The following is a 24,181-nucleotide window of genomic DNA, read 5'->3' as shown; positions in this document are numbered from 1 at the left end:
CCTTTCGATTAACAACCTTTATGATCCTCTTAACTCTTTTTGTTGAGGGCTTGACTGCAATTGAAGAAGGTATATATATTTTTTTTAAATATTTATAATAACCAATAATAAGGCACACGTTTGCAATTCCCCGGCAACGACGCCATTTAGATGAGAGAACTTTTGTGTGGTCTAGAATTCAGAATAAATTCCTGTTGCAAGTATAGCTTCTAAACCAGCAAAAGTCCTTTCATACAAACATTTTGGTTGTCACAAGTAACAAACCCCTTTTTAAAATTAATAACCGAGTATTTAAACCTCGGGTCGTCTTCTCAAGGAATTGCAGGGAGGTATGTTCTTATTATTGGTTATGAAAAAGTGTGTTTTGGGGTTTTGGATTAAGGTAAAAAGTTAGTTGAATGACAAGTAAAATAAAATAATAATAACTGTAAAATAAACCTTTGGCAAGGTACAAGAACTGGAAGTCCTATCCTTATCAATTGTGATGAGAATTGGATTTTAATCCCACTTAGTTAACCTTTACTAAACAAAGGAAGGTCAAGTGGACTAATTAATTTGATACCTAAAGTCGTTGGAAAGACTAGATTTATTGGAACTCAAATTAATTAGCAACTCCCAATTTCAACCACTGCTTTATTTGACAGCTCAAGCGTCTCCAATTACTCAACCAAAGCCAAAAGGGAAAAATCCAAATTATTTATATTATAAATAAAAGAAACAAATCATAGATCTGAAAATACCTCAAATTATATTAAATATAAAATCAATCTAAACATAAAGAGTTCATAAACTAAATTGAGAAAATAAAAGGAATATTGAACCTGTGATTGAAGAAGATGAATTCCTAATCCTAATCCTAATCCTAAGAGAGAGGAGAGAACCTCTCTCTCTAAAAACTACATCTAAAACTAAAATTATGAATTATGAGAGCATGTTGAGTCTCTGAATGTTTCCTAACTTTAATCTGTGTTTCTGGGCCAAAAACTGGGTTGAAATGTAGCCCAGAATCTCTGCCAGCAACTTTTGTAATTCTGCAGATCGCGCACGTCATGCGTCCGCGTCGTCCACGCGTTCGCGTCACTTAGCATTTCTCCTACCACGCGTGCGCGTCGTCCACGCTTTCGCGTCGTTCGTGCAACTTCCAATCCGCGCGGTTGCGTCAGGCACGTGAACGTGTCACTCTGATTTCTTCCATTTCGCGCGGTCGCGTAAGCCAGGCGACCGCGTGACTTCTCGCTGGTCATCTCCTCAATTCCTTGTGTTCCTTCCATTTTTGCACACTTCCTCTTTATTCTCTAAGCCATTCCTGCCCTATGAAGCCTGAAACACTTAACACACAGATCAAGGCATCGAATGGTAATAAGAGAGGATTAAGATTAGCTAAATTAAGACCAAAGAAGCATGTTTTCAATCATAGAACTAAACTAGGAAGGAATTGTAAAATCATGCAAATCATATGAATAAGTGGGTGAAACGCTTGATAAAACCACTCAATTAAATACAATATAAACCATAAAATAGTGGTTTATCAGTGAACATTAAAACTGGAGGTGAAAAAGGCTATTATTTCAGCATTGAAAACCTGGGCGTGCCACTTGGTATCGAAGGCGTGGCACGCCAGCTCAAGAATCTCACTACGGCGTGCCACTTGAAGCTTTGGATGTGGCACGCCAGTTCTAATGGCTTGAGAGGAGATTTTGGTGCATCATTGAGACGCCAGTTTTAGGCGTGGCGCGCCAGCTTCAAAACATATGGGGCATGGCACGCCGGGCTACCTGACAAACTGACCTATCCACTTTCAAATGGGCATAACGTGAGTTACAGAGGTCCAAATGAGTTGATTCCAAGAGCGTTGGAAAGTTAACATTCAGGGCTTTCCAACAATATATAATACTTTATAGTGGACATTCATTTTGAGGCCCAAAAAACTCCATACTTTCAATGTTGCAAAGTGGGTCATATTCCAAAGGGCAAAATCAAGTGGGAGTGGCACTTGAAACCACACGCCAACTTCTCCCTGCAGCCCCCAACCTTCAATCAAGCCCACTTCAACTCTCATTTAAGCCCCACTCATCAATCAATCAAGGCCACAAGAAGAGTCTAGAATAGTTTATTTTCATTTCATTGTAATTTGATTTTAATTTCATTTAAGTTTGTAATTTAGGAGAGCCTATATAAAGGCCTTAGTTTCATAGAATTACTTATGATGGATTGGGGGAAGTCTTAGGACCCTCTCCTTTCACCATCAATTTCTCTTTTCTTTCTTACTTTGTAAATAATTTAGTTATGAATTACTAACTCTTTCCATTGGGAAAGAGAGCTCTATTGTTTTTCAATGGATTAATTGTTTTTATTCTTCTTCTTCTATTCATCTCTCTTTGATTTACTAGAAAAATTTCATTCTTGATTCTAGCATTCAATTATCTTGGAAAAGAGATTGAATGTATTTGGGCTTTATGGGAACCTTGGAAAAGGAAACATAAAACCATGCTTGAAATTCTTTCTCACACTTGAGTAGAATCTGGGTTTTGGTGATGGGATACGTGACATATAATCCTCCATCTACCTGGACTTATGAGGGTGTGTGGTATAATCAGGGACCATTCTTCATCTCTTCTCATGAGCAATTAGACCAAGGAATTGGCTATTGATCAAGATTTGAGAGATTGAGTCACCAAGGAATTGGGGCTCAATCAATCATGATTGCCAAGAGGTCAATGAGTTGCATGATTGAAGATGAGATGAAATCAATTAATCTGGAGATTGCAATATCTCTTGATTCTAATGTTTATTTTTTCTTTCTTTCTTTTATTTACTTTCTGGTTATTTATATTTTCTGCACTTTATATTTCCAGCACTTTACTTTCTTATACTTTACTTTTCTTGTCATTTACTTTCTTGCACTTTATTGCTTTCCTTTAATTTCAAGTCATTTACATTTTTTGTTGATTATCACTCAAAATTGAGTCGTCTAACTAGGATAATTAATCAACTATTGCTTGCTTAATCCAATTAATCTCTGTGGATACGATCCACTCCATTGTGCGTTATTACTTGACGATAAATTTGGTGCTCTTGCCAAAGAACGGATTCATTATATGTGGGTAGTGAATTCCGGGTCATCAATACCTCAATTAAATAACCCAAGGATTATTTTCCTTGAGAGTGAACATCTCTGAAAACTTAACATCCTCATCATTATTTTTTTTCATTCATTACTCTACTATTTACTTTGTTCTCTATTTACACACTTGACCTCCCTGATCTCTTTGTTTGATTTGTCTAATTAGAATAATCAATTAATCATTATTGCTCAGTCTTTTAATCCTCGTATGAACTGTAATGACCCACATTTTTTAAAATATAAATATCAATAAATTATAATTTATTTTATAAATTGAAGTTTCTTATTTTAGAAATTATTTTATTATAACTAATTAAATTAATTTTATAATTATTTGAATTCAATCAAATGCATATTCTTATATATATATATTATGATAAAATATTTTACATAATTAAAACTATCATTCTAATAATTTATAAGTAATAAAAATTATATGTATATTTTAATTTGAGTAATTTAATATTTTTAATTTAAAAATTTAGTTAATAATATTATTATCGAGCTCAATATCCGCTAATATGAATAAATATTAGTACTCTTTGGTTAACTTAGCTTTGCTAATGCTTCACCGTATACCTTTTATTGTTATGTTGCTAATGTCATTTATATTAGTAACTCATATATATTTAACCCTAAAATAATTTGGGCAAAAAAAATTACTCATATATTATTAGTTGCCAATTTATCATTATTATTGTTATTATTATTATTATTATTATTATTATTATTATTATTATTATTATTATTATTATTATTATTATTATTGGTTCCGTTGACTTAGCCGAGGTTCAAAGTGAACAAAAAAGAAGAAGAAATAAACGTGTATATATATATGATGATGATACATATACCTCCTTCATTTAATAACTAATAACACTTAGTTATGAATCATTATCAATCATTTTTGTTCCTTAAATTTCACCACCGAACTAAGTTTAAGGAAAATAAGAGAAAGAGAAATCAAGAGAGAGAAACGAGAAACCTCCATGAACTCAAAGCTTCCGAGCTTGATTTTTTTTAATTCGTAACTCCAATAAAAAAATTTAATCCGATAAAAGTGTTTGTATTTTTATTCTCTACGTGTTGGTGTCACTTTTATTTGGTAGAAATTGATGGTGACGTAACTCTCCTTTCCCTTGAAGTTTGGTCCTTTGGTATTCTTGGCGGAGGAATCGATTTCTGACATATTCTTCTTCGACAACTCGGTCAAAAAGCTTCTCCGGAACTTCGAGTATTTTGATTTCATACAGAGGTAGAATTTTGATAAATTCTCAATGATTAAATTTGTGTTGAATAAGTGATTTGGTGCTGTGATTGATTCTTGATTGAGTTTGATTGAATTTATATTGAATTTTTGCAATATATTTATGTATTTGTGAAGTTCATGGCCTGGCTGTGAAACTAGTAGGGACCGAATTATTTTGGGAATTTTTGGGCAGGAATACTGTTGAGGATCAAGTAAAAATTAGTAAAGTTAGATGGCCGAGAGGTTAAATTATAACTTATGAAGAATCGGTATTCAAAAAGTTCAAAAATAGATTTAAAATTAAGTATGTATTTTGAAAGATCACAAGAAAAGGTTTTGGTTTTGAAAGAATATTTGTCACCAACACGAATATTAATTTTGAATACGAAAATGTAGTTTGATAAAAGATCGGGGTTAAAAGATAGTAATTATATAGGTTTTGGGGAGTACAAAGTAAATGTTCCAAGGTAAACCGGATATTTTATAAGAGTTCATGATTATTTCTAGGAATATAAAATTAAATTTGTAACTTTTCTAAATATAAAATTAAAATTAGTAATTTTATAAAATGTTGGGTTAAAAAGTAAAATATTTAAAAGATTAAAGTTGAAATATAATTCCTAAAAGCTTAAAGAATAGAATGTTGATAAACAAGTTTTGATAAAAATAAAAATGTCAATACCCTTTTATTATTAATACTAGCATTAATTGTATGAGTATAATATATTAGTATTTTATTTAAAAGATATTATTTTATTTATGATATACTAAAAAGGATAAGTAGAGAACTATCCTAAAAGTTTTAGAAAAATAAATCTAAATTAAAAATCTTTGATTCTCCTTTCATAAGACACTTAGGGAAAGGTGATAGAATAATGCGAAGATAATTTATATTGTGGAATGATAAGAAAGAAAAGAAAGAAAGAATGAAAAGAAAAGGAGATAAGCAAAGATATTGTTTGGCACTGAGAACGGGTTGAGATGATTATTTGTCCGCTGAAAACGATCAGAGATATGATGGTGAGTCCACCGAGATTCGCTTTCCAAAGATACATCGGCCAATCCAAGGGATGGCCACACCTATAAGCCAGAGGTTGCTTACAGAGGTTATCAATACATACATTGGCTAGAGAGAGCCTCACCTATAAGACCGAGGTTGCTTACAGAAATTATGTTTACATACATCGGCTCAAGAGAGTCGCACCTGTAAGACAAAGGTTGCTTAGAGAGGTTATGGCACTGGAAGCCAAACTCAGACAAAGATTGCTAAGTTAAATCGGAATATAATTTAATAAATAATAGAGAATAAAAGAACTAGAAGAATAGAAGAAACTGAAGAACCTCTGTCACATGAGAGCAGAGAACATAAGAAAAAGGAATGTATTAATTAAAGGAATCTCTGCCACAGGAGATCAGAGAACAAAGATTAAAAGAATCTAATGAATCTTTGCCATAGGAGAGCAAAGCACAGAAAAGAAAAGAATGTATTAACTGAAAGGATCTCTGCCACAGGAGAGCAGACGGTAAAGGTAAAGAAAAAAGCTTTAAAAGACTGTCTGCCAAAAGAGACAGATGCGACCTTGCTTGCATTTTAGTGCCAAATGTATCGTGGAGACGCCCACACATTGAGAACTGTTTTCCATATGCAAGCATATTAAAATACATTTAAAAGTCACACTACATGCGGCTTGGCCGTAAGACTTATATGCACACTGTATGCATGTGGAAAGCCATATCTGGGACTTGTGCCTGGGTAATGTCGGGAGCAGGTAGGAAACCGACATATGAGCTCATGGCCTGCATAGGGTATACATGTGTCGTACTTATTTTCCCATACTTCTCTATGATATGTGTTTCTGTGATTGTGTGTGTGTGCACTTCTTGACTTGTGATTTTCTCTGTATCTCTAGTTTGTTAAAGTTGTTTGTATTATGAAGTTTGTTGCTATTGGCAATCTAATGAAGATTGTAAGTATTCTGTTACGGAAATTATGTGTAACAAATAATAAAATGAACATAACTATACACCCTGACCCTACTATGAACTCCCCAATTCTTACCCCCTATTTCTAACTCCTTTCCTCTACAGGTGCGAAGGTTTAGTGCGGAGCTATATAAGCATAGAATAATATGTGTACGAGTTGATTTGTTAGATTTTATTTTTCCCTTGTTGTTTATTGTTTTGGGTTCTTAGAGGGGTAGGACTTGTATTTGAGGATCTTTGAATAAGTCTACGCATATAATGCTACATGAATATATATATATATGTGTGTGTGTGTGTGTGTGTGTGTGTGTGTGTGTGTGTGTGTGTGTGTGTGTGTGTGTGTGTGTGTGTGTGTGTGTGTGTGTGTGTGTGTGTGACTAGATGGTTTAAAGTACCGACTCTTCATTTTCTTGGTTAAAACTTTGGTTCGTATTCGTGAAGGCTCAATAGTAAATAAAGATAGTATAAAATAAAAAGGTTTAGAGGTAAGTAACGCCTGGACTCTTAGTACGATCTTGAGGTGTAAAAGTTAGGGTGTTACAGGAATGATACCCACTCATGGTGGTATTACTTGATACGATTCGATGCACTTGCCGAGTTTTGGAAAATATCCATTAGTGTTCCTGCGGAACCTTGGTGCCATAGTACTTCATGTCAGTTGGTTTGTTGCAGCCTTTCGGCAGCTTGGCCTTCAGGATTCTCTTGATGAATGGGGTCGCTCCCACTTATCACATGTTCGCACCTTCTTCGCTTGGGATCTCTCCGGTATCTCCTTTCGTCGTTGTCATGATGACGTTCAGCTTCCTAGAACCTACTGTGGTTCTGGCACTTGCCATGTTGTTGATTCAGTAATCTTGCATGCCTTGCGTCTCTATGCGACATGGTCCAAGAGATTGCCTCACTGGTACGTTCCGGTTGGTACTGTGCTTTAAAGGCGGCCTAGCCTTCCAGACTATGTACTCGTTGGAGTAGCTCTTGGATAATCTGGTACGCTTGCTCTCCCAGGCCATAGATTGCCCTGGGTTTACCAGATCAGCATTCGTCCACTCATGGTTGATGATTATTGGTTGGCTGCACGTGGACGACCCTGGTTATAACCTCTAGTGAGTGGGAGCACTACAACCAATAAGAATTATTGCAACGGTCAAAAACCGTTCCCATGGATCGAAAAACTGTTTCTAAAACTTTAGGCAACGCTTTGGCAATGGTTTTTGACCTGTGATATATGCGGTCGTTGCCAATGCTCAACGGCAACGATTTTTTACCTAAGGCAATGGCAACCCAAAAAACTATTGCTATAGTTACCGGCATAGATAATGGTTTTGACAACAATTTTTAAAGAACGGTTTAAAACTGTTATTGGATAAGCAACAGTTTAGAACCATTCTCTTTCATGACGTAACAGTTTAAAACCATAACTAGATAAGCAACGATTTTAAGCTGTTGTAGTTTTGTTATTCACAAAGACAACGGTTTAAAAGCATTGTCTTTGGTGTTTTTTTTTTTTTTTTTTTGCAACGGTTTTAATACCATTGCCATTTTGTAGCTGTCTTTGGGAGCGGTATTAACACTATTGCCATTTGTAACTTTTGACAATAGTTTTTTGTAATTATATAATTATTCATTTACAATAGTTTTCTCATGTTGCATTGAAATTAGTTCCAACTATTTTTTTAATTTAGTATTAATAAATAACCTTAACTATTTGAATCAAATTGCTTGTTGGTTTTTGCTAGTTTTAGAACTTTGTTTCATTGCTTCTTGCTGCTCTTGTTTCTCATTATCTCTTTTTATCATGAATTTCCACTTTGGCTATGAGTTTGGTTCTAATCATGTTGAAGAAAACGGAAGCTTCAATGAGGATGTGTATCACAGATGGGACAATCAAAGGTGGGTGGAGCCATACACATATAATCAATCCTCTTGGCAACAACCTCCACCAATGCACTATGAGCAAGAGTCATTCTATGATACATACCAATCCAATGGCTATGGTGAATCTCCTTGTGACTTTCAAGAACTACCACCATATGCCTATGAGCCATATCCTCAACATAACCTTCAACCATACTCACAAGCCCCCTACCACCAAACACCTCCACTTGACCCTAATCTATATCCACTCCACCAACCACTTTTTGAGCCATATGAGCCATACATAGAACCGCCACCATTCCAACCTCAATACTTCCAAGAACTACCTCCTCCATACCATGACCAAGATGAACCACCTCCAATGCATGAGAAATTTCAACTACAAGATGAATTCTACCTTTCACCACAACCTTCCATGGAGGAATATTCATGTCCCTCAATCCAAGAGCCATGTGATCCCAATCATGTTGTCCAAGTGGAACAAGAGTCAAGGAATTGTCTCAAGGAAGTATTGGATCAATTTCAAGTAACCATGGGGTGTGTTGTGCAACAAGTAGCAAGAGTAGAGAGTGTTGAACCGCCATAACCCTACCAAGAAGAACCACCTTCCTATTATGAACCATTTCTCCAAGATAATGAATCTTCTTATCCACCCCAATCCTCAATCGATGAAACCCTTGGTCATATTCTTCAAGGACAAGGAGAAATGCAAAGGGAGGTAATAGAATTCACGGCCACCTTGGCCAAGGTAGTAAACCGATTAGCCTCCCAATTCTTGGACACTCAAGAAACTCCCATGGCAACATGTGGAGAATCAAATGAAAAGCCAAGCATGAAGGAGAGATTGGACACTCCGGTGGAAAATGAGGAATATTACTTTGTGTTAGAACAATTGGAGGAACCTATGACTATTGAAGAAGAGGAATAAGTGGTTGAAGACTTAGGAGATGCGGAACCTCAATGGGAACCTAGAGTTGAAGAAAACTCCTCTAAGAAGATTGCATTTGATGTCAAGGAGGAATGTGCACAACCTCCAAGGAATATCCCATATGAAGACTTGGAAGGAATGGAACAAGAATTGAGTTCCGTTGGTGAGAAAGATCAAGCATCAAATCCTCTTGGTGGTGAATCCTTTGGACTTAAAACCTTCTCCCGGCAAGATAGAAAGCGATGTGGAGGTAGATTTCTCTCTTCCTCCCATTTATGATTTGAGTGATGGAGAAGAGTTAGATGACATTAATGAACAAAGGATTGAATTTAAAGAATCTTGTAAAGAGGTGGAAGTCCTTAGAAAAAGGAGGATGGGAATTGAATGCGCTTTGTCAAGTAATGGTGTTTTTGCGGAAAACGGATTTCCAAACACATAGATCTAACCGGCAAGTATACCGGGTCGCATCAAGTAGTAATAACTCACTTAGAGTGAGGTCGATCCCACAGGGATTGATGGATCAAGCAACTTTAGTGGGTGATTAGTTTAGTCAAGCTAACATTGAAGGGATATTGGATGAAATGTAGCCAACAGAATTGTAAATGACAGGAAATTTTAAGTTGCAGAAAGTAAAATTGCATAAAACTTAAAGTGCAAGAAAGTAAAACAGCTGAAACTTAAATTGCAAGAAAAGTAAATTGCATCAAATGTAAAGGGGGCTAGGGTGCTGGAAATTAAAGAGAGCAGTAAAGCAAAGCGTAGAACAATTGCAGGGAGATTAAATTGCTTAAAAGTAAATTGGAAGTAATGCAACAGAAAGTAAAAATTACAGAGAAGGAAATCAGCAAGAAAGCTCAATTCAAATATGAAATCTAAAAAGACAAGTGAGGATCTCAGGGAATCAATGAGACTAGAAAACAAGTCTAGATCTCAATTCCTTCCTTGATCCAACCAAGAACAATTGCAGAAGGAAAGAAGATGAAAGCAATAAAGAGAGTTTTGGTTCAAATCCTTAATTCACTGAAATTTTGCAGAAGAGTAACAAGATAAATCTTAGACCAAGAGGGAAACAAAATTCCTTCACTCTCAATCTAAAACTCAAAAATAGAAAAGAGGAAAATTAAAAGAGAGAGCTCTCTACTACTACTCCTAATGCTCCCTAGTGGAGCTAGCCTTTTTTTTTTTTGAGATGGAATTGATGCCTTTATATAGGCTTTACAAAGTGAAAATGAAAATGAAATTAAAACAAATTACAATTAAAATGAAAATCCTAATCTAATTGATCCATGTGCCTTTGAGAGATGATAATGGGCTTAGCTTGCTTTGGATTTGAGGGAGAATGGGTTGGTTCAATTGGTGAAAAATTGAGTTCAAAGGGAATTTTAATTGAATTTTAGCCCATGGGTGTTGCTCCCAGGAGGCTGCTCTGCTCTTGTGGAGAGCAGAGCAGTAAAGCCTTGCATGGGGATCCAATTAGTGCGCCAAGTGTGGGAGGGGCACCAGGGGATTGCCCTGCCCTTGTGGAGAGTGGGGCAGTGGTGTCATGGTGCGTGCAACAAATCCCTGGCCGTGTCATGCTCATGCTTGTGTGCGCCAAGGAGTGTGCTCTGCTCTCCTTGTGAGCAGCGCAATGGAGCTTCCAAGGGGAGTGCCAAGTTCGAATCCCATGGAGTGCATTGCTTGGCTTTTTTTTCTTGGCACCTAATTCACGCATAAGGCTTGGCTTCCTAGAGATCCTTGGTTCGAAACTTGGTGGAGGAAGTTGCTGCAATTTTTCCTTGAATTTTCATGAAGAGAAGTACGACATTGCTCTCCAAGAGAGCACTCTGCTCTCCTTGAGAGCAGACTTCCTTGGTTTCCTTGTGTCTCCCTCTTCGAGCCTTGGTGGAAGCACTTTGGTTTATTTTCGCTTATTTTTTGCCCTTAAATATGCCTTTCACTCATGCCTCAATTGTAAGCCAAATATGGATTGCTATATATCGTTGGAAAGCTCTGAATGTCAGCTTTTCAACGCAACTAGAAGCACATCAATCGGACGTCTGTAGCTCAAGTTATAGCCCTTTGAAGGAGGCGTGGTCATGTTGTGAGCGCCCAGATTTTAACTTAGCGAAAATTTGCTTCCAACCTCACTTTGTTTCATCATGATATTGCCCTACCCTTGGCAAGAGCAGGGCAATGTGCGTGCTGGTTGCTTCCTCCTTTAATTTGGTCATGGGCCACGCTTTTAAAAGCGTGGCCTAAGGCTCCAAAGTGTGCTCCAACTTCAAAGTGTACCCCAAAGCTCTTTTTTTCTCCTTTTTAGCTTATTTTGTGCTTCTTTGCTTCTTTTTCTTCTTATTTCCTACAAGATTTATAAAATTAAAAGATCAAGAAAATATATCATTTAAGCACAAAAGCATTCAATATTTAAGCACAAATCATCAATTTCTTGTATGAAAAAGCATAGAAAAACATGACATGGTGACATGTCATCACAACACCAAACTTAAACCTTGCTTGTCCCCAAGCAAGAAAAGAATCATGCAATAAAGATTGACAATCCAAGGTAAGAAGAATAGCAACTCAATGTTCATGGTTAGCTAGTTTTCTAAGCATGCTACAATCACAAAAGAGATGTAAATGATTGATGCTTCTATCTAGCTCAATTTATGAAATCTTTCTCTTATATTTCTTCCTTGAAACAAGCTTTTGTTTTTTTTATTAGCTTCTCCTTTTGGGTGCTTTGCCCCATGAGTTGATAACAAAGCTACGACTTCTAAATGCTTTGTTTTCAAGTATTACCACTTGATACATAAGCACCACAAGCATTTAATTAGAGGACTTCATTAAGCTCATTTTTTTTTCTTTTCTTGACTCTCTAATCATTGATGCTCAGAGCCTTGAGCTTTGAGGGAGTGCTTTTGCACTTGAGCCTAGCCTTGACTTCTAAGTGTTTTGTTTTCAAGCATTTGGCTTGATACATAAACACCACAAGTACTTAACAAGTAAATTGCCATTGGTACTCAAAGCCTTCAGCTTTCTCATTCTTTCCCTTTTTCTTTTCTTGCCTTAATTGCATTTGCTTCTTCAAGGTTCTCATGATTCCAAAAGATTTCACAAAATGTCCTAGATAAAAACTTCAATTAAATAAAATCTAATGCAATTGAGCAACAATTAATCATACTAGCTTTCCAATACTTGTATGCACATGCTAAATTCTTCTTTAATGCCTTGTTTATTTATGATCATGATGCTTTATTGCTTTTGAATTCACAAAGCCCAAGTTAGTAGTTATAATGTCACAACAACATGTTTCAAATCAAATTCAAGCTATGCTTAGTCATACCACACATGCATAAAGAGAATATAAAGACAATCATACAATTTAAAGTGCTGGAAATAAATGAGAGGAAAAGGAACTTTACAACCTTGCAATTCATCTTCTCTATTGTTGTCATTTTCCTCCCATTCTTCTCCTTCCCATACCAACTCAGAATGCTTGCTTATCCTTAAGCAACAGTTAGGACAATGGTGGTGGAGTCTAAAATGGATCATGAATGTCTTACACAACAGGATGTCAGTAGCATATGTGTTTAGGCAAGTAAGATTAAGAGTAACCATCAAGGCACAAAGAAACAAATACATTCTGATTGCAAACATAAGATGGTGTGCATGATACATTGCATAAAAAAAATAAGTGGCACACCAAACTTAGTGTGACACTCTCACTTGGAATTGATGCAAGTATCTAGTAAACATTGGAACCAAATTTTGTTACATAGCAACACCAAACTTAGAATGCAACCATATGTCAATTTATTTGAACTAAAACTAAAAAAGAGAAACTGTTATTTGTTGAATACAATCACCAAGCCAAGATTTGTCATGAATAAAGCTCTCTTGGTAATGTATTAACAAACACAGTAAATAAGCAAACTAAAATGAAAGCATTTAAAAACAGAAAAATGACTAAAGAAAGTAGAATGAAAAAGTGTCAAATTAAAAGAAAAAAATAAAACTGCAGAGGCATTATGATTATGCAGACAAGTAGTGTTGCTTGAATGAATTGCATAGAAAATAAGTGGCACACCAAACTTAAAATCTTGGTGTGTCACTTTCATTTTTGATTTGATGCAATCATCCAAAAATATTGAAAATAGTTGCATGGCAACACCAAACTTAGAATGTAATCATATGCCAATTTATTGAAATTTAAACAAAGCATGGAGAAGAAATGTACCTACTGTCTACCTGTTCTTCACTTTCTTCCTCTTCTTCCAGTTTGTTAAGAGGAATGACCTCAAAGGGGGAGAAGATTCAGCTAGTGTCCCTTGTCTTGGCCTCTTCTCAGTAAGCTTCCTTTTGAATTTGGCTTGATTGAGCTTGCTTGCTGGTTCAGGGACAGGATTGGTGCTTTTGTTAGTTGCCTTCACTTCTTGGATGTCAAGACATGGTTGCTGTGTGATTTTTGGAGTAATTTCTTCATTAAGAGCCTTTTGAATCAGTGGTTCCATGAACTCTTCCTCACTTGAGTGTAAATTTTCTGGAATGACTTCCTCACTTTCTTGCTCCTCCACTCCTTTCTTTGCACCCAACATTTGACTTAATAGCTTTTTCATTGAGGAGGTTTGTTGATCTACCCAACATTTCTTCATCTCCTCTTCATATCTTTCAATCATGGATTCAATTGTTGAGCTGTTTTGTTTCAGGGAAGTTTGAGAGAGTTGTAAATTTTCATGTTCCTTTGTCACCTCAAGTGCAGTTTCATTTTCAACCACCTCATTCTTCATTGAAAGTTCACTTGATGTAGTAGCTTCCTTATCTTGCTCTTCCACTTTCTCCTTCACATCCATCAATTGGTCTTCATTTTTCTTGCTTAGTAGTTCTAAGCGTTTCTCTGTGTTCTCCAATTGCTCATCTGTCTCTTGAAAAAGGATTTCTCGTTCTCTCCAGGATTGTTGTTGTTCCTCTATAATTCTGTTGAACATGGACTCAAGCTCTGAGAATCTTTGGCTTGTGGAAGTTTGTGTTAGTTGTGAGTCTTGGGATAGATTTTGTGTTGAGGCATAGTCAAGTGATGAAGAATTGTACAAGTATGCTCTGGCAGCACGATCAAGTGATAATGTCCTTGAATAATTAGAATGTGGATCATTGCATTTCCCTTCCCAACCATCATTTGTGTACGTGCCATAATAGTATGAGTCACTTTGTGGCTCTGGAAAATAGTTCATTTCACTTGATTGTCCATACTCCTTCATTCCTTGTTGATACTCCCATCTACCATGAGGATAATGATATGAATCATTTTGTGGTGGTGGTTGGTATCCCTCATAATTCTCTTGCTCATCTTGGGGTTCTGAAGCAAATCTCCATGGATTAGAATGCTCAGAATTTGTATATTCTTGGTGATATTCCCAACCATCATTAGAATAATAACTTGAATCATATTGTGAGGGCGGGCAATATCCCATGAAGTTTGTTTGACTAAAAGATGAGGTGAACTCCATTTGAATTTTGTAAAACACAACACCAGTGAAAATTGAAATTACTCATATCAGAGATGAGTTTTGCTTAGTGAGGCAAAAACACAAACACCTTGGTTTCAACTTTAAAATAGAGAACAAAAAAAAGAAAATGCTTGATCTAGACTTCTCACCCCCTTAATCATTGTTGATCTAATCAATCCTCGGCAACGGCGCCAAAAACTTGATGGTGTTTTTACGGAAAACGGATTTCCAAACACATAGATCTAACCGGCAAGTATACCGGGTCGCATCAAGTAGTAATAACTCACTTAGAGTGAGGTCGATCCCACAGGGATTGATGGATCAAGCAACTTTAGTGGGTGATTAGTTTAGTCAAGCTAACATTGAAGGGATATTGGATGAAATGTAGCCAACAGAATTGTAAATGACAGGAAATTTTAAGTTGCAGAAAGTAAAATTGCATAAAACTTAAAGTGCAAGAAAGTAAAACAGCTGAAACTTAAATTGCAAGAAAAGTAAATTGCAACAAATGTAAAGGGGGCTAGGGTGCTGGAAATTAAAGAGAGCAGTAAAGCAAAGCGTAGAACAATTGCAGGGAGATTAAATTGCTTAAAAGTAAATTGGAAGTAATGCAACAGAAAGTAAAAATTGCAGAGAAGGAAATCAGCGAGAAAGCTCAATTCAAATATGAAATCTAAAAAGACAAGTGAGGATCTCAGGGAATCAATGAGACTAGAAAATAAGTCTAGATCTCAATTCCTTCCTTGATCCAACCAAGAACAATTGCAGAAGGAAAGAAGATGAAAGCAGTAAAGAGAGTTTTGGTTCAAATCCTTAATTCACTGAAATTTTGCAGAAGAATAACAAGAGAAATCTTAGACCAAGAGGGAAATAGAATTCCTTCACTCTCAATCCAAAACTCAAAAATAGAAAAGAGGAAAATTAAAAGAGAGAGCTCTCTACTACTACTCCTAATGCTCCCTAGTGGAGCTAGCCTTTTTTTTTTTTTTTTGAGATGGAATTGATGCCTTTATATAGGCTTTACAAAGTGAAAATGAAAATGAAATTAAAACAAATTACAATTAAAATGAAAATCCTAATCTAATTGATCCATGTGCCTTTGAGTGATGATAATGGGCTTAGCTTGCTTTGGATTTGAGGGAGAATGGGTCTTGGATGGCCTTGGTTCAATTGGTGAAGAATTGAGTTCAAAGGGAATTTTAATTGAATTTTGGCCCATGGGTGTTGCTCTCAGGAGGCTGCTCTGCTCTTGTGGAGAGCATAGCAGTGAAGCCTTGCATGGGTATCCAATTAGTGCACCAAGTGTGGGAGGGGCACCAGCGGATTGCCCTGCCCTTGTGGAGAGCGGGGCAGTAGTGTCATGGTACGTGCAACAAATCCCTGGCCATGTCATGCTCATGCTTGTGTGTGCCAAGGAGTGTGCTCTGCTCTCCTTGTGAGCAGCGCAATGGAGCTTCCAAGGGGAGTGCCAAGTTCGAATCCCATGGAGTGCATTGCTTGGCTTTTTCTTCTTGGCACCTAATTCACGCATAAGGCTTGGCTTCCTAGAGATCCTTGGTTCGAAACTTGGTGGAGGAAGTTGCTGCAATTTTTCCTTGAATTTTCTTGAAGAGAAGCACGACATTGCTCTCCAAGAGAACACTCTGCTCTCCTTGAGAGCAGTTTTCCTTGGTTTCCTTGTGTCTCCCTCTTCGAGCCTTGGTGGAAGCACTTTGGTTTATTTTCGCTTATTTTTTACCCTTAAAGATGCCTTTCACTCATGCCCCAATTGTATGCAAATATGAATTGCTATATATCGTTGGAAAGCTCTAGATGTCAGCTTTCCAACGCAACTAGAAGGACATTAATCGGACGTCTGTAGCTCAAGTTATAGCTCTTTGAAGAAGGCATGGTCATGCTGTGAGTGCCCAGATTTTAACTTAGCGAAAATTTGCTTCCAACCTCACTTTGTTTCTTCATGATTTTGCCCTACCCTTGGCAAGAGCAGGGCAATGTGCGTGCTGGTTGCTTCCTCCTTTAATTTGGTCATGGGCCACGCTTTTAAAAAAGTTGCCTAAGACTCCAAAGTGTGCTCCAACTTCAAAGTGTACCCCAAAGCTCTTTTTTTCTCCTTTTTAGCTTATTTTGTGCTGCTTTGCTTCTTTTTCTTCTTATTTCCTACAAGATTTATAAAATTAAAAGATCAAGAAAATATATCATTTAAGCACAAAAGCATTCAATATTTAAGCACAAATGATCAATTTCTTGTATGAAAAAGCATAGAAAAATATGACATGGTGACATGTCATCATCAAGCTCATTGGAAGCTTCTTTACCTAAGTTGTCATCTACTCCTTCACTTGAGTGGATAAGACTCATCACTATTAGCTTTATTATCCCACTCGAGTATGGCTTGCTTGAAATGGATGGTCAACTTAGGATGCTTTGTGGGATGAAGCGTAAGAGAAGAATGTTTAGTGGTTGGCGTTGCAAATCAAGACTCATTTTGATTGATACTTCAAGGATTAGATGTAAGGGTTGGGCTAGTGCTCAATTGAATGGGTCTAGAAGGAGAGTTTGGTATTACCTTGAGAATTCCTCTTGTTTACCACCCGGATGGATTAATGATGATCAACCACAAGACGGGTGTGAAAATAAAGTGTGGAATCCCGGATTACGCGATGAGGATCCAATTTGGGAACCCCTAACTTGTGTGGAATTCAATCAAGGCTTTGAGTCATTATTTTTGAAGAATGGGGCATAATTGAGAACCAAGCATTGGTGGGAGTTCCAAAAAGAGTTTAAGCACAAGCCACCTTGAGAGGAGTTCTCCATAAGTCCAACATAAGGACAATAAATAAAACTGCTAGATGGGAGACACCCCACCATGGTAAACTCTTTCCATTCTCTTGTATATATACTTAATAAATTATTTGAGTTGCCATTATGGGTAGTTTTCTTCTTTAGATAGTTATGTTTGTTTTCATTTGAAAATTTTTGTTAACTTTGCATTTGTAATTGGTTTTGAGTTGTAGGAAGTGTTAGGCGGAGTTTAAGATGTTTTTAGTATTTAAAAAAAAAAAAGTGGTATCCACGCGTGAGCGTACTAGACACGTACGCATCGATGGTCTTCGTAGCTCCTGGTACAAAAATCCAGAGAGTTATGTGAGAATTGAGCCAGCATTGAACCCCACGCCTACCCCCACTCACGCATACGTGTGCATGATGCGTTCGCGTCGATGGTCCTGATCGCGCAACCCACGCGTAAGTGTGGGCAACGCGTGCGTGTCGATTGTGTCATCTGCAACTCTGGGTACATTTTCCAAAAAGTTAGGCGAGATTTATGCTGATGTTATGCCTCACGCCTAACCTAGCCCATGCGTGCGCGCGCATGATGCATACGCGTCCCTCTACTGATCTGCGCATCCATGCATAAGCGTGGATGACGCATCCGCGTCGCCTCTCGTACTATTCTTTTTGTCTTTTCTTCTTCTTTCTTCTTCTCCCTTTCTTCTTTCCTTCTTCTTTCTTTCTACCTTTCTTCTTCTCTCCTCTCCCTTTCTTACTTTAGTCTTTACCCTCTCTAAAAAAAAGAGTTTTTTTCTTTAATTTTGTTTTTATAGCTTGTTTTTACCTTATTTTCTAAGTTCTTATTTTAATAATGGTGTTGAATTTTCATACTCAATTTTTGAGAATTTCTTGCATTATTTTTGTGCTTCTTGACTTGTTTGATATTAATGGGTGATGAAACTTTTAAATCAATGCTTAATCTTATATGACTCGTGTCTTTGTGCATTAGTATAACCTCATATTGTTTGTCATGATCCATTTTTTTCCTTATTTGAACTTGATGCTCAACATGTTCCTCATGCTTTGATTTTACTCTTGCATCAAGTATTAGTTGATATGCCCTTTGCCTATATTGCTTTATCACTTACATGCGTAGCTAACATGTAGTGAGAACCCTACTTTTATTTGGCATTAGCCCTCGCCTATATTCTATTTGCTTTGATATCTTTGTTATAGGCTTAATTTTCTTTCTTTTTCTCTCCTTTTAGGTTGGCCACCAAGAAGGAAAAAAAGGAAAAGTTTCTAAATGGGGTGACGAACAAGTCATCCGCACAATCTTTTAAAGAAACTCCTCAGTTGTAACAACCCATCCAACGTGCTCTTCTTTGCATGCACCGAGGACGGTGCAATTTTTAAGTGTGGGGAGGTCGTCTGACCGACTTCCATGGGTAACAATTTCCTTTTTCAACACCAATGTTAGCTAGTTATTGCATTGCATGATAGGTTGCATGTTAGTTAGAATTTGTACATATTTTTACCACTTCTTTCTTATTAGGACTACATGGTTAGGGTGATAATTTCTTTTTCAAGAAACTATTTTAGGGCACCCTACCAATTTGAAAAAAAAAATTGTTGAACTTGCTTGAAAGAATTTATTTTGGAACATGGTTTTTGAGCTAAGAACACAAACTTGTGAGATTTGAGCAAAATTGCGTGGTTACATCTTATAACCACTTATTTCCATTCTTGTATGCATTGTTCTCTTTCTATGATTGTAATCTTTGATTCTTTATGTCCATTATTCCGTGTATTCATACATTTTATGATTGAGGCCAATGTTTTATTTAGCTCACTTACCCAAATAGCCTTACCTTTTATCAACCTTTGTTAGCCAACTTTGAGTCTACGATTAACCCACTTGTTCTTAATTTTAGCACATTACAAGCTTGAAAGTGAAAAACAAAAAATGTCCTTTATTTCAATCTTTGATTAGCTTAGGCTAGTGAGTGTGAGTATCATTCAAGTGTGGAGAAACTTGGGACATTGGTTGGGATAAAAGAGTGTTTTGTATTTCTATCGGGAATTTAGGGAATTGGGCACATGCTCATGTATTAATTATATGTAAAACCATATGCATTGATGCTTTCATATATGCTTTGTTGTGAAAAATAAAAGAAAAAAATGATAAAGAAAAAGGAAAAAATATATATATATATGAATAAAAAGTAAAAAATATAGAAAAAGAAAAAAATAAGAAAAAAAAAGCAACAAAAGGAGACAAAATGCCCTAAAGTAAAGATTAATAAAGGTCCATGCATATGTGTGGTAATCAAAAGAAAATGCATGAGTATGTGAAAAATTGAAGAATGGGTAGTTAGGTTAGCAATTAAATTGTATAGGTTGCCATAGGTTAGGGGAAAAGTTTAAGTTGATCAAAGATTCAAATTCTAGTCCACTTAACCATATACAATCCTACCTTGACCCTAGCCCCATTACAACCTATGAAAAGACCACATGATGAATGTATGTATGCATTGAACAATTGTTGATTGTTAGATGAAAAACAAATCTTGGAAAGCATGATCAGGGGAGAATTGAAAGAATCGACCCTATACACTTGAGCGACTAGAGTGCAAACACTTCCGGTGAGGGTTCGATGCTCAATTCCTTGATTCCCGACTTTCATGAGCGTTCTTCTTTAATGTCAATTTGAACTTCATTTTGATATTTGAATTGGTAGGATTCATGAATCGTTATATGATCATGGCCCTACTTGTGCATGTATCTCTTGGAGATTGATTTGCTTTTAACCAAGTAGGTAGAATCATTTTGCATTTAGTTGCATTCATTTAGATAGGATCCATATAGATAGATTGTATTGAATAAATGTTCATACCCCTTTTCTTGTCCTCCTTGGTTTAGCATGAGGACATGCTATTGTTTAAGTGTTGGGAGGTTGATAAACCCCATTTTTAGGGTTTATCTTATATTGAATTTAGAGGGTTTTGTCAAGTTGTCTCCCATTTATTCACTAAAATAGCATGATTTTGTAAATTCTCCTTTAATTGTGCTTAAGAGTGAAAACATGCTTTTTGGATCTTAAAATAGCTAAATTTAATTCACCTTGATTCCATTAGATGCCTTGATATGTTTGTTAAGTGATTTCAGATTTAGGAGGAAAAGATTGGAATTGAGGGAATGAAGAAAACGCATGTAAAAATGGAGAACTCATGAAGAAATGAAGGAATCGCAAAGCTGTCAATCCTAACCTCTTCGCACTTAATCAATCATAACTTGAGCTACAGAGGTCCAAATGAGGCGGTTTTAGTTGCGTTGGAAAGCTAACATATGGGGCTTCAAAATGATATAAATTTCACCATATTTGCCTAGCGTTTATGGATGTGTACACGTGATGTACGCGTATGCGTGGAAGGCTGCACGTGACTCACTAAAGGCAACTCGTGGCCAGCAATTTCTGAAGCATTTTGGGCCCAATCCAACTCATTTATGATGCTATTTAACTCATGAATTGAAGGGGAATGAGGGGGGTTAGTTACCAATTAGTTTAGTTTTAGTTTAGAGAAGCTCTCTCTTCTCTCTAGAATTAGGATTAGAATTAGGTTTAATTCTTCTCTAGATCTAGGTTTAATTCATACTTTGATTTACTTTTCGTTTATCAATTCTCGCTCCTCTACTCTTCCTCTCTCTAGTTTTGTACTTTAATTCTTGTAATTCTTCACTTTTACATTGATGCACTCATGTTCTTCTATTTTCCTTTTAATTCAATTCATGTTCTATGTTCCTTTATTGTTGATTTGCTTTATTGTTGTTAATTCCTTGCAATTAGTAATTATAGATCTATAATTCTTGCAATTTGATTTTGCTTTCCTATTATGCCTTCCAAGTGTTTGATAAAATGCTTGGAAGGGTGTTAGTGTAGATTTTTCTCCTATTGGCTTTGGTAGATTAATTAGTGACACTTGAATTATCAAACTCTCTTGTTGATTGATAATTAGAGATTGCTAATTGACTTAAATGCCACTAAACCTAGTCTTTTCTTGGGAGTTGGCTAGGACTTATGGAGTCAAGTTAATCCATCCATTTGACTTTCCTCCATGGTTAGAGGTTAACCAAGTGGGAAGGATGAACAATTCTCATCACAATTGATAAAGATAGCTAGGATAAAACCTCTAGTTCTCATACCTTGCCAAGAGTTTTCATAGTTATTAGTTTATTTCCTTTGCAATTCACAATTCTAGTCTCTTATTCCAAAAAACCCCAAAACATACCTCTAACCAATAACAAGAACACTTTATTACAATTCCTAGGGAGAACAATGGTGCACGAAATTGTGATCTCTAATAATGGCACTCAACTTGGTATGCGCATTTATAATCTCAGCACTTTCTTCACAACTTTGCATCACTAACCAGCAAGTGCACTGGGTCGTCCAAGTAATAAACCTTACGTGAGTAAGGGTCAATCCCACGAAGATTGTTGATATGAAGCAAGCTATGGTCATCTTGTAAATCTCAGTCAGGCGGATTCTAAAGGTTATAATGGTTTTCGAAAATAAAGATAAATAAAGCATAAAAATAAAATAAAATAAAGATACTTATGTAATTCAATGGTAGGAATTTCAGATAAGCGCATGAAGGTGCTGTATGGCTCTTTGAACGTCTGCTTTCCTACTGTCTCCATCCAATCGTGTATATTCCTTTCCATGGCAAGCTGTATGTTAGGGATCACCGTTGTCAATGGCTACCGTCCGTCCTCTCAGTGAAAATGGTCTAGGTGCTCTGTCATAGCACGGCTAATCATCTGTCGGTTCTCGATCATGTTGGAATAGGATCCATTGATCCTTTTGCGTCTGTCACTACGCCCAACACTCGCGAGTTTGAAGCTCGTCACAGTCATTCAATCCCTGAATCCTACTCGGAATACCACAGACAAGGTTTAGACTTTTTGGATTCTCAAGAATGCTGCCAATGGATTCTAGCTTATACCACGAAGATTCTGGTTAAGGAACCCAAGAGATACTCATTATAGCTTATTTGCTTGTAGAACGGAAGTGGTTGTCAGGCACGCGTTCATAGGTGAGAATGATGATGAGTGTAACATAATCATCACATTCATCAGGTTCTTAGGCATGAATGGATATTTTAGAATAGAAATAAACGAGAGTTGAATAGAAAAATAGTAGTACTTTGCATTAATTCTCGAGGTACAGCAGAGCTCCACACCTTAATCTATGGTGTGCAGAAACTCCACCATTGAAAATACATAAGAACAAGGTCTAGGCATGGCCGAGAGGCCAGCCTCCAAAATGTGATCAAAGGATCAAAAGACAATCCCAAGATGTAAATACAATAGTAAAAAGTTCTATTTATACTAAACTAGTTACTAGGGTTTACAGAAATAAGTCTAAGTGCAGAAATCAACTTCCGGGGCCCACTTTGATGTGTTCTTGGGCTGAGCTTGAGCTTTACATGTGCAGAGGCTTCTCTTGGAGTTAAACGCCAAGTTGTAACATGTTTTTGGCATTTAACTCTGGTTTGTGACGTGTTTCTGGCGTTTTACTCCAAAATGCAGCATGGAACTGGTGCTGAATGCCATTTTGCGTCATCTAAACTCGAATAAAGTATAGAATATTATATATTGCTGGCAAGCCCTAGATGTCTACTTTCCAACGCAATTGAGAGCGTGCTATTTAGAGTTCTGTAGCTCTAGAAAATCCATTTTGAGTGCAGGGAGGTCAGAATCCAACAGTATCAGCAGTCCTTTGTCAGCCTCCTATCAGATTTTGCTCAGGTCCCTCAATTTCAGCCAGAAAATATCTGAAATCACAGAAAAATATACAAACTCATAGTAAAGTCCAGAAATGTGAATTTTGCATAAAAACTAATAAAAATATCCCTAAAAGTAGCTAGATCCTACTAAAAGCTACCTAAAAACAATGCCAAAAAACATATAAATTATCCGCTCATCACAACACCAAACTTAAATTGTTGCTTGTCCCCAAGCAACAGAAAATAAAATAGGATAAAAAGAAGAGAATATACTATAAATTCCAAAATATCAATGAATATTAGTTCTAATTAGATGAGCGGGACTTGTAGCTTTTTGCTTCTGAACAGTTTTGGCATCTCACTTTATCCTTTGAAGTTTAGAATGATTGGCATCTATAGGAACTCAGAATTCAGATATTGTTATTGATTCTCCTAGTTAAGTATGTTGATTCTTGAACACAGCTACTTTTATGAGTCTTGGCCGTGGCCCTAAGCACTTTGTTTTCCAATATTACCACTGGATATATAAATGCCACAGACACATGACTGGGTGAACCCTTTCAGATTGTGACTCAGCTTTGCTAAAGTCCCTAGTTAGAGATGTCCAGAGCTCTTAAGCACACTCTTTTTGCTTTGAAACACGACTTTAACCACTCAATCTCAAGCTTTTCACTTGGACCTGCATGCCACAAGCACATGGTTAGGGACAGCTTGATTTAGCCGCTTAGGACTGGATTTATTTCCTTGGGCCCTCCTATCCATTGATGCTCAAGGCCTTGGATCCTTTTTACCCTTGCCTTTTGGTTTTAAGGGCTATTGGCTTTTTCTGCTTGCTTTTTCTTTTTCTTTCTTCAAAATTTTTTGACCACTTTTTTTTCGCAAGCTTCTTCTTTTTCACTGCTTTTTCTTGCTTCAAGAATCAATTTCATGATTTTTCAGATTATCAATAACATTTCTCTTTGTTCATCATTCATTCAA

The sequence above is a fragment of the Arachis stenosperma genome, chromosome 5 (assembly GCF_014773155.1).
Source record: "Arachis stenosperma cultivar V10309 chromosome 5, arast.V10309.gnm1.PFL2, whole genome shotgun sequence".
NCBI lineage: Eukaryota > Viridiplantae > Streptophyta > Magnoliopsida > Fabales > Fabaceae > Arachis > Arachis stenosperma.
Note: the sequence above shows the minus strand (reverse complement) of the source record.